The sequence below is a fragment of the Lepidochelys kempii genome, chromosome 9, assembly GCF_965140265.1.
Source record: "Lepidochelys kempii isolate rLepKem1 chromosome 9, rLepKem1.hap2, whole genome shotgun sequence".
Lineage (NCBI taxonomy): Eukaryota > Metazoa > Chordata > Testudines > Cheloniidae > Lepidochelys > Lepidochelys kempii.
This window is the reverse complement of record NC_133264.1, coordinates 48144049-48152941: the sequence shown is the minus strand read 5'-3', so window position 1 is coordinate 48152941 and position 8893 is coordinate 48144049. Positions and strand designations below refer to the sequence as shown.

Here is an 8893-nt window from a genome sequence, read left to right as displayed (position 1 = left end):
CCAACCCACTACTGCTACCCATCCTCCAATCCATGTCATAGCACCTTCAATCCCACCCCTGCTGCCCACACTGCTTCACAGGTCACAGCACTGCCCAACCCCACTCATATTTCCCAGCTCCCTCTGCAACTCACAGTGCAGCCAATTATCCTACTGCCCACCTCTCACCCACATCCTAGCACTACCACCAACCCCACTCCCATCACCCAGCACAGATAACAGGGCTACTGCCTGTGCTCCCACTGCCCGCAGCCTGCCCCATCTGAAAGCATTACAGCCCCCACCACCCACCCCAGCCAAGTGACAGCGCTGCACCCCCTGCTCCACACAGCCCAGCCTAGGTCACAGCGCTGTTGACCCCACAGCCTGCCCCAAGGCACAGCACCGCCAAACACCCCCCTCGCACTCTTCAGCCTTACCCCAGGTCAGAGCCCAACCAACCCCACTCGTGCTCCCACCGCCCACCCCAGGTCACAGGACCGTCGTCGCCCGCTGCCCCCTCCCTCAGTTCACAACGCCGTGCCCCCCCCATAACAGAAGCCGCCGACCCCGCGGCCGCCCCCTCTGCGATGACAGAGCAGCCAACCCCGCTCGCGCTCCCACCACCCGCAGCGGGTCGCAGCTCCAGGGGTTGCTGAGGAAACAGTGGGCCTGGCCCAACACAAGGCAGGGGGACCTTAGCCCCGCGCCGCCGCTAAGGCCCAGGCCCAGCGGCAGGAGAGGCCGCTCTGCCCGCCCGACGCCCCCGGCAGCCCCGTCGGAGACAATGAGATGGCGGCGATCGCCCCGCCCGGGGGACCCGCTGCTCCGGCAGGAGCCGTGCCGCCCCGCCTCCTTTGCTCTCTCCTCCCCTCCCGCACGGGCAGCGCCAGCTCCCGGCCCAGCCGCCGCGGAGACCGAGCGAGCGGCCCCAACCCGCTGCCCCCGCCCCCCGCGCCTCCATCTTGGATCGGCGCCTTAGAGTCGTGCCCCCCCCCCCCCGCGCGCCCCGCTCACCTCGGGCCGGGCAGCGCCCCTGGAGCCTGCACTACGGCTGGCGCGTGGGGTCTAGGTGGGTGCGGGCCGAAGCCAGGCCGGGGCCGGGGCGGTGGCGTTCGCGGGGGCCGCGCTCAGCGGAGCTGCAATCCTAAACCGCCATCTGGCGGCATTTCCGACCCGCCAATGGCGCAGCCGCCGCCGCGCGCCGGAGCCCGGGCGCCCCCTGCCGGCCGCACGCCGCCACTACCCGCTCCCGAACGAGCCGTTCGGCCCCGCCTCCGTCTGAGCGCGGCACTCGGGGGCGGGGCGCCGCAAACCACTTTCGCGCGAAAACCGTGGACATGCGCAGAGCGGTCTGTGCCGGTTCACCCCCATGGACATGAGCCGTGTGCGCGCACGCTATCCTGACGAGCGTAAAGCGTCACGGTTTGCCGGTGTTTGTCTCGGCTTAGCGGTGGGTGGGGCCTGCCCTTGGGGCTGGGAGACAGGAAAGAACCTGGGGGCCCTTCAGCTCGCTCTTCCCCTGCCCCTGCCCCTCCGCCTGAACTCCTCTTCCAGGGCGCCAGCTGGTGGGCGGAGCGTGTGCGAGGGGCCGTGGTGGAGCCTGCCGGGCCGCGTGCGTGGGGCTGGGGCGTAGGGCTCGCGCCTTCCTTCCGCGCGCCCCGCTTCCTCCGAGCCGCGCACTCACCTGAGGCCCGTAGTGCCCGCAGCAAGCCGCGTCCCGGGGAGCTGGGTTGTCTCCCGCCGGACCTTGCTGTGTGAGGGACGGAGTAGCCCCTGGGGGTGGAAGCGAGTTTGGAGCTCGTGGTCCCTAGTGTGCCGCCTCGTCCCCTGCTCCTCTTCGCGCCTGTTCTGCCTAGGGACGGTACTTGGGCTGTCGGGATGCTCCAAGCTGCCTTCTAAGGCAGGCCTGGCAGGGTTTCGTTTGCATCTGACCCCAGGCCTACTTTCAGGTTGTTGTACAGCATAGCACTGGTATCCTGGCGTGAACTGATTCTGTTATGCCATTCTGTGCTGCCTCTGACCCAACCAGCCAGAACCGTGGCTTGAATTAGGAGGGGGGAAAGTGGTGTTTTTCTTCTCTGGTCCTCCCACAAGCCACTGGAGACCTGATAATGAAATAGTTGTCACCACAGGTTGTGTAGATCTTCAAAATAAGATCCTACCGACCTTGTTGGTCTCTCAGTGGTGTTGAGGTATGCCCTTCAGCAGAATTGAGGCCCCATAGGCATGTACCTTGGGCTTTGCCTCCCAGTCTTGTGATGAGTCAGAATCTTAGCTTTCATGAAGAAAAGCTGTGTTTCTAGCCTTTATGATTGTTGGCTGATGGGGGAAGCTTTTAGATATGAACCAAATGTAATTAACGTGGGGACATCTAAGTGCAGACTCCAGCAGAGGAAGAAGATTTCCCCCCACACCAAAGCAACTCTGACTTCTTTCACTCAAGGGATGTGTGGTCAAGCTAGTAACAAGGCTTTCATCTACCCCTAGGCTCTGGGGTTGGCTTCCAGTTTCAAGACAGACATGCCTGGCTCTCCTATTCTGTCTTTTCTGGGTCCAATGGACAGAAAGGGGAGAAAAAAAGTGACGTTATCTAACCAAGTGTCATGCTGGTACTTGCAATAGACCTATAATTCACTACCAAAAACTTCGTTAATCTAGAGTTCGGGTTGTCTAACGCTACCTTGGGCCATTCCAGAATTAACCTTAACCTCTGAAAACCAAGAAATGCAGAGTTAAGATAATGTCTTGCACACTCCCTTAGCATTGCTTGGAGCTGGCAGTAAGCATTGGGACAAAACCAAAACTTCACCTATCCTTAATAAAAAAATCTATGTGCATGTTGTGTTCAACACAGTTTTATTCTATCATTCATTTTCATACACTCTCACTATGTTAGATGTAGCTGAATTGATCTAGGGATAAGTTGCAGAAAATTGGTAGAGCTTGCCCTGCCATTTGCGAAGAGATGTAGCTGCAGCTCCTATTTTCTGCCTGTGTTATGTAGGAGATCCAAACAGAAGTTCACAATGACCCCCTTGCTCTAAAATCTAAGGGCTAGGAAGTATGACAAGAAGCAACAAACAATACGTGTTTTAATACAGCCATGTGTATATATGTGGGAACAAAGATTATAGGCTATACTTACAGTGATGGGGAACCCTATCATGGGAAGCAGTGACTGGAAAAAATAAGGGAGTCATGATGGATGATCACCTGAACATGAGCTTCCACTGCGACGCTTTGGCCCAAGGTATTAATGTGATCCTTGGATGCATAAATGACAGTGTTGAGTAGGAGTGGGGAGGTGATTTTACCTCTGTATTTGGTACTTGAGTGAATTCTGAGAAGAGCCACAAGAATGATTAAAGGATTAGAAAATATGTGTTATAGTGATAGATAGGAGCACAAATCTGTTTAGCTTAACAAAGAGAAGGTTAAGGTATGACTTGATAATGGGCTCTTCAGTCTAACAGACAAAGGTATAGCAAGATCCAGTGCCTGGAAGTTGAAACAAGACAAATTCAGGCTAAAAATAAGGAATAAATTTTTTAACAGTGAGGGTGATTAACCATTGAAACAGGTTACCAAGGATCATGGTAGATTCTCCTTCAATGGCAATTTTAAAAATCAAGACTGAATTTTATTTTTTAGATATGCTCTGGTTCAAAAGAAATTATTTTGGGGAAGATCTTTGGCCTATGTTATACAGGAGGTTATACTGGGTGATCGTAATGTTTCTTTCTGGCCTTGGAATCCATGAAGATAAGAGAATGAGTGTTTCCCCCTATTTTAACACTTAAATATTTTCAGTACCCACCAGAACGCCATGTCTGCACCTCTCTGCTCTCCATGCTATTGCTCCTGGGGCTTCTATGAGAGTGATGTTTCAGCAGGAATCCTTAGGACAAGGATGTATAGCTGCTAACATCTGGCAAGTTTTTGGTGGTTTGCCAGGCCATTTGGCAGTAGGCCATTTGTTGAGTGTAGATTGGTTTTAGCTAGCTCATGTTTGCTAAGCCTGTCCTAAAATTGACTTTTATCTTAGTCAAGACAAGGTCTACTCTTGTCCACTTTCTCCACATGCTCCAGAAGGATACAGGTATGATTGCTGAGGTATTGGTTGGGGTATCGCTCAAAAGGAGCAAAGTTAAGATTGTATGGGGGGGGCATGTTTTTGCAGCAAATTCCCTTCATTTTTGGAGGAAGGTACAGTTTAAGGGCACAAGGGGGCTTCCTGGGTATCCCTTGCTGCCAGTCAGTTACCAGCTCTGCCTTCCTCATGGCCCCTCCATGTCTCCCTGGTAGGGCTGGAGAGAAGGTGGTAGCAAATGGGCTGTGAGGAGTGCATCTACCAACTGGAGGCAGGAAGTGGCCCAAATGTTCCTACTCTGAAGCTAGTGTAGGGAGCAGTGAACGGACTTGGCACGCCAATCTGCAACATAGGAATGAATAACTCTTTAGCTATATTTAAGAAGGGAGCAAATGCGGGAGAAGTGATCCAGGCAACTACAGGTCCATTAGTTTGACTTCAGTAGTATGCAAGGCTTACAAAAAATTTTGAGGGAAAGAATAAGTAAATTCATTAGGAAAAGGGAATGTAATGTAACGAAGGTTTACCAAAGGTAGGTTGTGCCAGACTAAACTGATATCTTTCTTTGAGAAGAAAATTTCTTTTTTTAGGTAAGAGAAATGCAGTGGATCTAATGTATTTGGACTTTAGTACATCATTTGTTACAAAATCACATGGGAAATTGTTAGTTAAGATGGAGAATATGGGGATTGGTTCAAGAATTGTAGGGTGGGTAAGGAACTGGCTAAAGGGAAGATGATAGGTTGTGTTGAAAGGAGAACTGTCAAGCTGGAAGGAGATTACTAGTGCAGTGCCTCAAGGGTCGGTCTTGGGACTGAACTTCATTAATACTTTTATCAATTATCTAGGAACAAAAGGTAGGAGTGTGCTAATGAAATATTCTGATGACACCAAATGGGGAGGCATTGTCAATACAGAGAAAGATTGCATTATACAAGAAGAACTGGATGACCTTAAGGTGGGGAAATGGAAATCATAGAAATGGATGGGATTTAATAGTACTAAGAACAAAGTCATGCACTTAGGGACTAATAAGAATTTCTGATATAAGCCAGGAGCTAAACTGTTGAAAGTGACAAAGGAAGAGACAGACCTAGGCATGTTGGTCAATCACAGGATATCTATGAGCCATAAATGTGATGCAACTGTAAAAAAAGGCAAATGGAATCCTAGGATATATCAGTCAAGGTATTTCTAGTAGAAATAGGGAAATAGTCATTCCACCATAGAAGGCACTGGTAAGACCTCATACAGACTACTCTGCACAATTCTGGTCACCTATGCTCAAGAAAGAGGAAGTGGAACGGATGCAGAGAAGAGCTACTCGGATGTTCAGAGGAGTGGAGAGCCTATTTTACAAGAGGAGACTAAAAGGGTTTGGCTTGTTTAGTCTAGCAAAATGAAGGTTGAAAGGGGTAGGATTGTTCTCTATAAATACGTCGGTGCAGGAAGGAGGTAAACACCAGAGAGGGAGAAGAGCTATTTAAGTTAAAGGACAATATTGGCTCAAGAACAAATGGGTATAAATTAGCCATGAATAAACTCAGACTGGAAATTAGAAGGTTTCTTGCCTTCAGAGGTTTGAGGTTCAGGAACAGCTTTCCAATAGGAGTTGTAGGTGCAGGCAGCCTACATTAGCTTTAAGACAGAGCTTGGTACATTTCAGTAAAGTGTATGATGTGGTTGCCTGCAGCGGTAGGAGGCTTGGCAGTCTTGGCGGTCCCCTCTGGTTTACATCTTACAGGTCTAAAATGTTATGCTTCAAGGCTTCAGTTGGTCATCTGTAGGGATCAGAAAGGTAGATGTGTATATATATATTCTGGAGGTTTGGGGGGGTTTTCCCCTCCTTCCTTTGAAGCATCAGAAATGGCCACAGCTGGAGATGGGTCACTGGATGGGGTGGGTCAGTGCTCTGAGGCGATACTGAAAATTATCTTTCTTAGATGCTTGGCTGGTGAGTGTTGTTCACATGCTCAGACTCTAACTGATGTGCATGTGCAGCATTGGGAAGGAATTTTCTCTCAGGTCAGAGTGGCAAGGATCTCGGGAGGGAGGGGGAGAGAAAGAGCAGGTCACCTTCCTATGCAGCATGGGGTGTGGGTCACTTGCTAGGATCTTCTGGGTATATCTGACTGAATCAGTTGCCTGCCATTGCAGGGACCTCAGGCATTGGTACCCCTCAGTCGCTCCTGTTCTCTGCCTGTGGCACAGAATAATTTAGTCTCCTGAGAGCTGTAATACTTTGGTCTAGTTCTGGTTGTTGGATTTGGTGTGGCAGTGGCGGGGTGCTGTTAAGTGGCCTATGGTGTACAGGAGGTTGGGCTAAATGATCTGGTAATCCCTTCTGGCCTTATACTCTATGACTATGACCTGACACCTAGATAACTTTAAAAGAGAAGAAGGCAGTTTTCCCTGACCACAATTGTCAATTGGTCTAGACTGAGCCTCCAGGTAGCCTATGGGAACATCTACACTGCAAAGAAAAACCTACTGCTGGCTTATGCCAGCCAACTCAGGCTTGTGGGATTTGGGCTGCTGAGTCCTGGAGCCTGGGCTCCAGACTGAGCTCAGAAATCTACACAGCAACGAAACAGCCCGACAACCTGAGCCCTGCAAGCTTGAGTCAGCTGGCATGGGCCAGCCACAGGTTTTTATTTGCTGCGCAAACATACCCTACGTGTGGCCTGTTTAGATTGGGACTCCTAGCATGCAGTTGCCTTAATACCTTCTCAAGAGAGGAGCTTCAATACTGTGACTGTAAACGCTCCACAGAACAGAAGATCTGTTCTTACAATAATCCTAAGTAAAGAAAAAAAATGGAGGGAAAGTTATAATTACAATAATACACTTTCTACATTTTTGTCATGGGGTCCTATGAAATAAATAGTATGTGATCATATAGTTAAAGATTGTCAAAAGCATATGCAGAAGGAGACTGAATTAATGTTGTGCAGGCAACCTTAATTCTGTTGTCTTCTAACTTTAGAATACTATTTTTGCATCCTTAACATTCTTCCCAGGTAGGTTTCTTTAAATGCAACTTCTGATTTATTTTTTTAAAATGTAGGAAATGCTGTCATGTGAAATCATATTGACCACTATATGATATTAGGACCTTCAGATCCGCAGTGCTGTCCCTTACCTCTTGAGCTATTGAAACAATTATAGCAGTAGCATGTTTTTGATCTTCACTTGTCAGGAATGAGAGACATTTTGCTAATGTATTTCACCACTATTTACTAGAGCACAAAGGAATCTTGAGTTCAATTCCTGGTTCTGGATGAGAGTGATGGAGGAAAAGCATAGTGGTGCTAATGTATAATAGAAAAGGTGACACTGGCACCTCTATAAATTATAGAGGTAAAGAGTTGATGAGTCGTAAAATAAAACTGTGGGCAAGAATCAGTGATAGGAGACTAAGAAGTGGAGTAGGTATTACTGCAAGTCACTATGGTTTTATTCTAGGAAAAAATCAGCAAATGCTGGGGGGTTTCCACTGAGGCAGCAAATGGAAAAATTTAGAGAAAAAAAGATATTCACATGATGTTTATTGATTCGGAAAAGACCTTTGATCAAGTTAGAAGGGAAGTAACCTGATGGTGTTTGAGGGAAAAATATTATGTGAAGGTTGTCCAAGCCATGAATGTAGGTGCAATGTCAATAGTTGGAACTTCTAGTGGTTTAACATACAAACTGTTGGTAAAGGCTGGGAGTGCATCAGGGATCAGCATTGAGTCCTTTCTTATTTAGGATCATCTTGGATACCCTCAGAAGGAACATACAGAATGAGGCATGTTTGCAGATGTTCTTCTTTGAAATTTCTCACATGTCCATTCCATTTGAGGTGTTTGCATGCCCAGTGCATGAGCACCACAGATATTTTGCTTAGCGGTACCTAGCAGGGTGGCACATGTGCCCTCTGCCACCTCATGCTGCTGTGCAATGTTATGAAGAGCGGAGCTGCCCCTGACGCCCCTCAATTCCATTTTATGGCCCGTGATCTGTAGTCCGAGTGTAGTGGCTTGCTTTGCAACTGTTCTCCCTTTCAGGAATTTTGTTTTCTCCTGTATATAGTTAGTAGTTTAGTATAAGTTTAATTCATTATTTTATTTATTTGTATTTAGACAGTTGTTTTCCGTGTTGTCTGGGTACTGACTCTCAGTAGAGAGGAATGCCTTGGGCGCCAGGCGTCAAGTATTGTACTGGCTGTAAGAAGTCGATGCCAGTGAGTGACCATCATTCAAGGTGTCTGAAATGCCTCAGTGAGAGTCACATCCAGAACAGGTGTCAAATTTGTAGAGACTTCAAACCTCAGACTAAGAATGATAGAGAGATGAGATTGCACCATCTCCTCATGGAGGCAGCCTTGTGTCCACCCTCACAGCCTTCCCATTTGGAGAGGCACCAAGCACTTCTGCCTCAGAAGTGTCCCTCCAGACACTGTTGGAGACTCTGCACAGCTCCCCTTCCCCAGTACCAAAGAAGAAATACACAGTATGCTTCCAAGAAGCCAGCCTCTACCAAGAGATCAAGGTCTCCTATACCAGCTACTATTAAAAAAGCTGGAAGGCTAGGTAGAGTGTCTGCAGAGGAGAAACACTCCCTCATATGAGATGAAGTTGGTACCAGGTCGCCAACACTGGCATCTGTGCTTGTGCCATTTAGGCCAACCCATTCTGTGGTACAGACCTCTTTGATGCAACAGCAGCAGCATCTAAGTACTGACAACACCAGAGGCATCTGCTGTAGCATGGTATCTACTATGCCTCTCAGTACTGGATTCTCCAGTGGTACAAGAGTCAAGTCATCCAGTACTGATTG

General features: G+C 48.6%; 1 protein-coding gene across 6 annotated transcripts in view; it reads right to left on the bottom strand.

Annotated features, from left to right (window-relative positions):
- STAG1 (STAG1 cohesin complex component) overlaps nucleotides 1–1194 on the bottom strand; it is a 380157-nt gene extending 378963 nt beyond the window's left edge. For all 6 annotated transcript variants that reach the window (XM_073360216.1, XM_073360223.1, XM_073360219.1 and 3 more), the window contains exon 1: nucleotides 997–1194. The gene's annotated coding sequence lies outside the window, so the exon portion shown is untranslated. The remainder of the gene's footprint in view (nucleotides 1–996) is intronic.
- Nucleotides 1195–8893: the final 7699 nt, after the last annotated feature.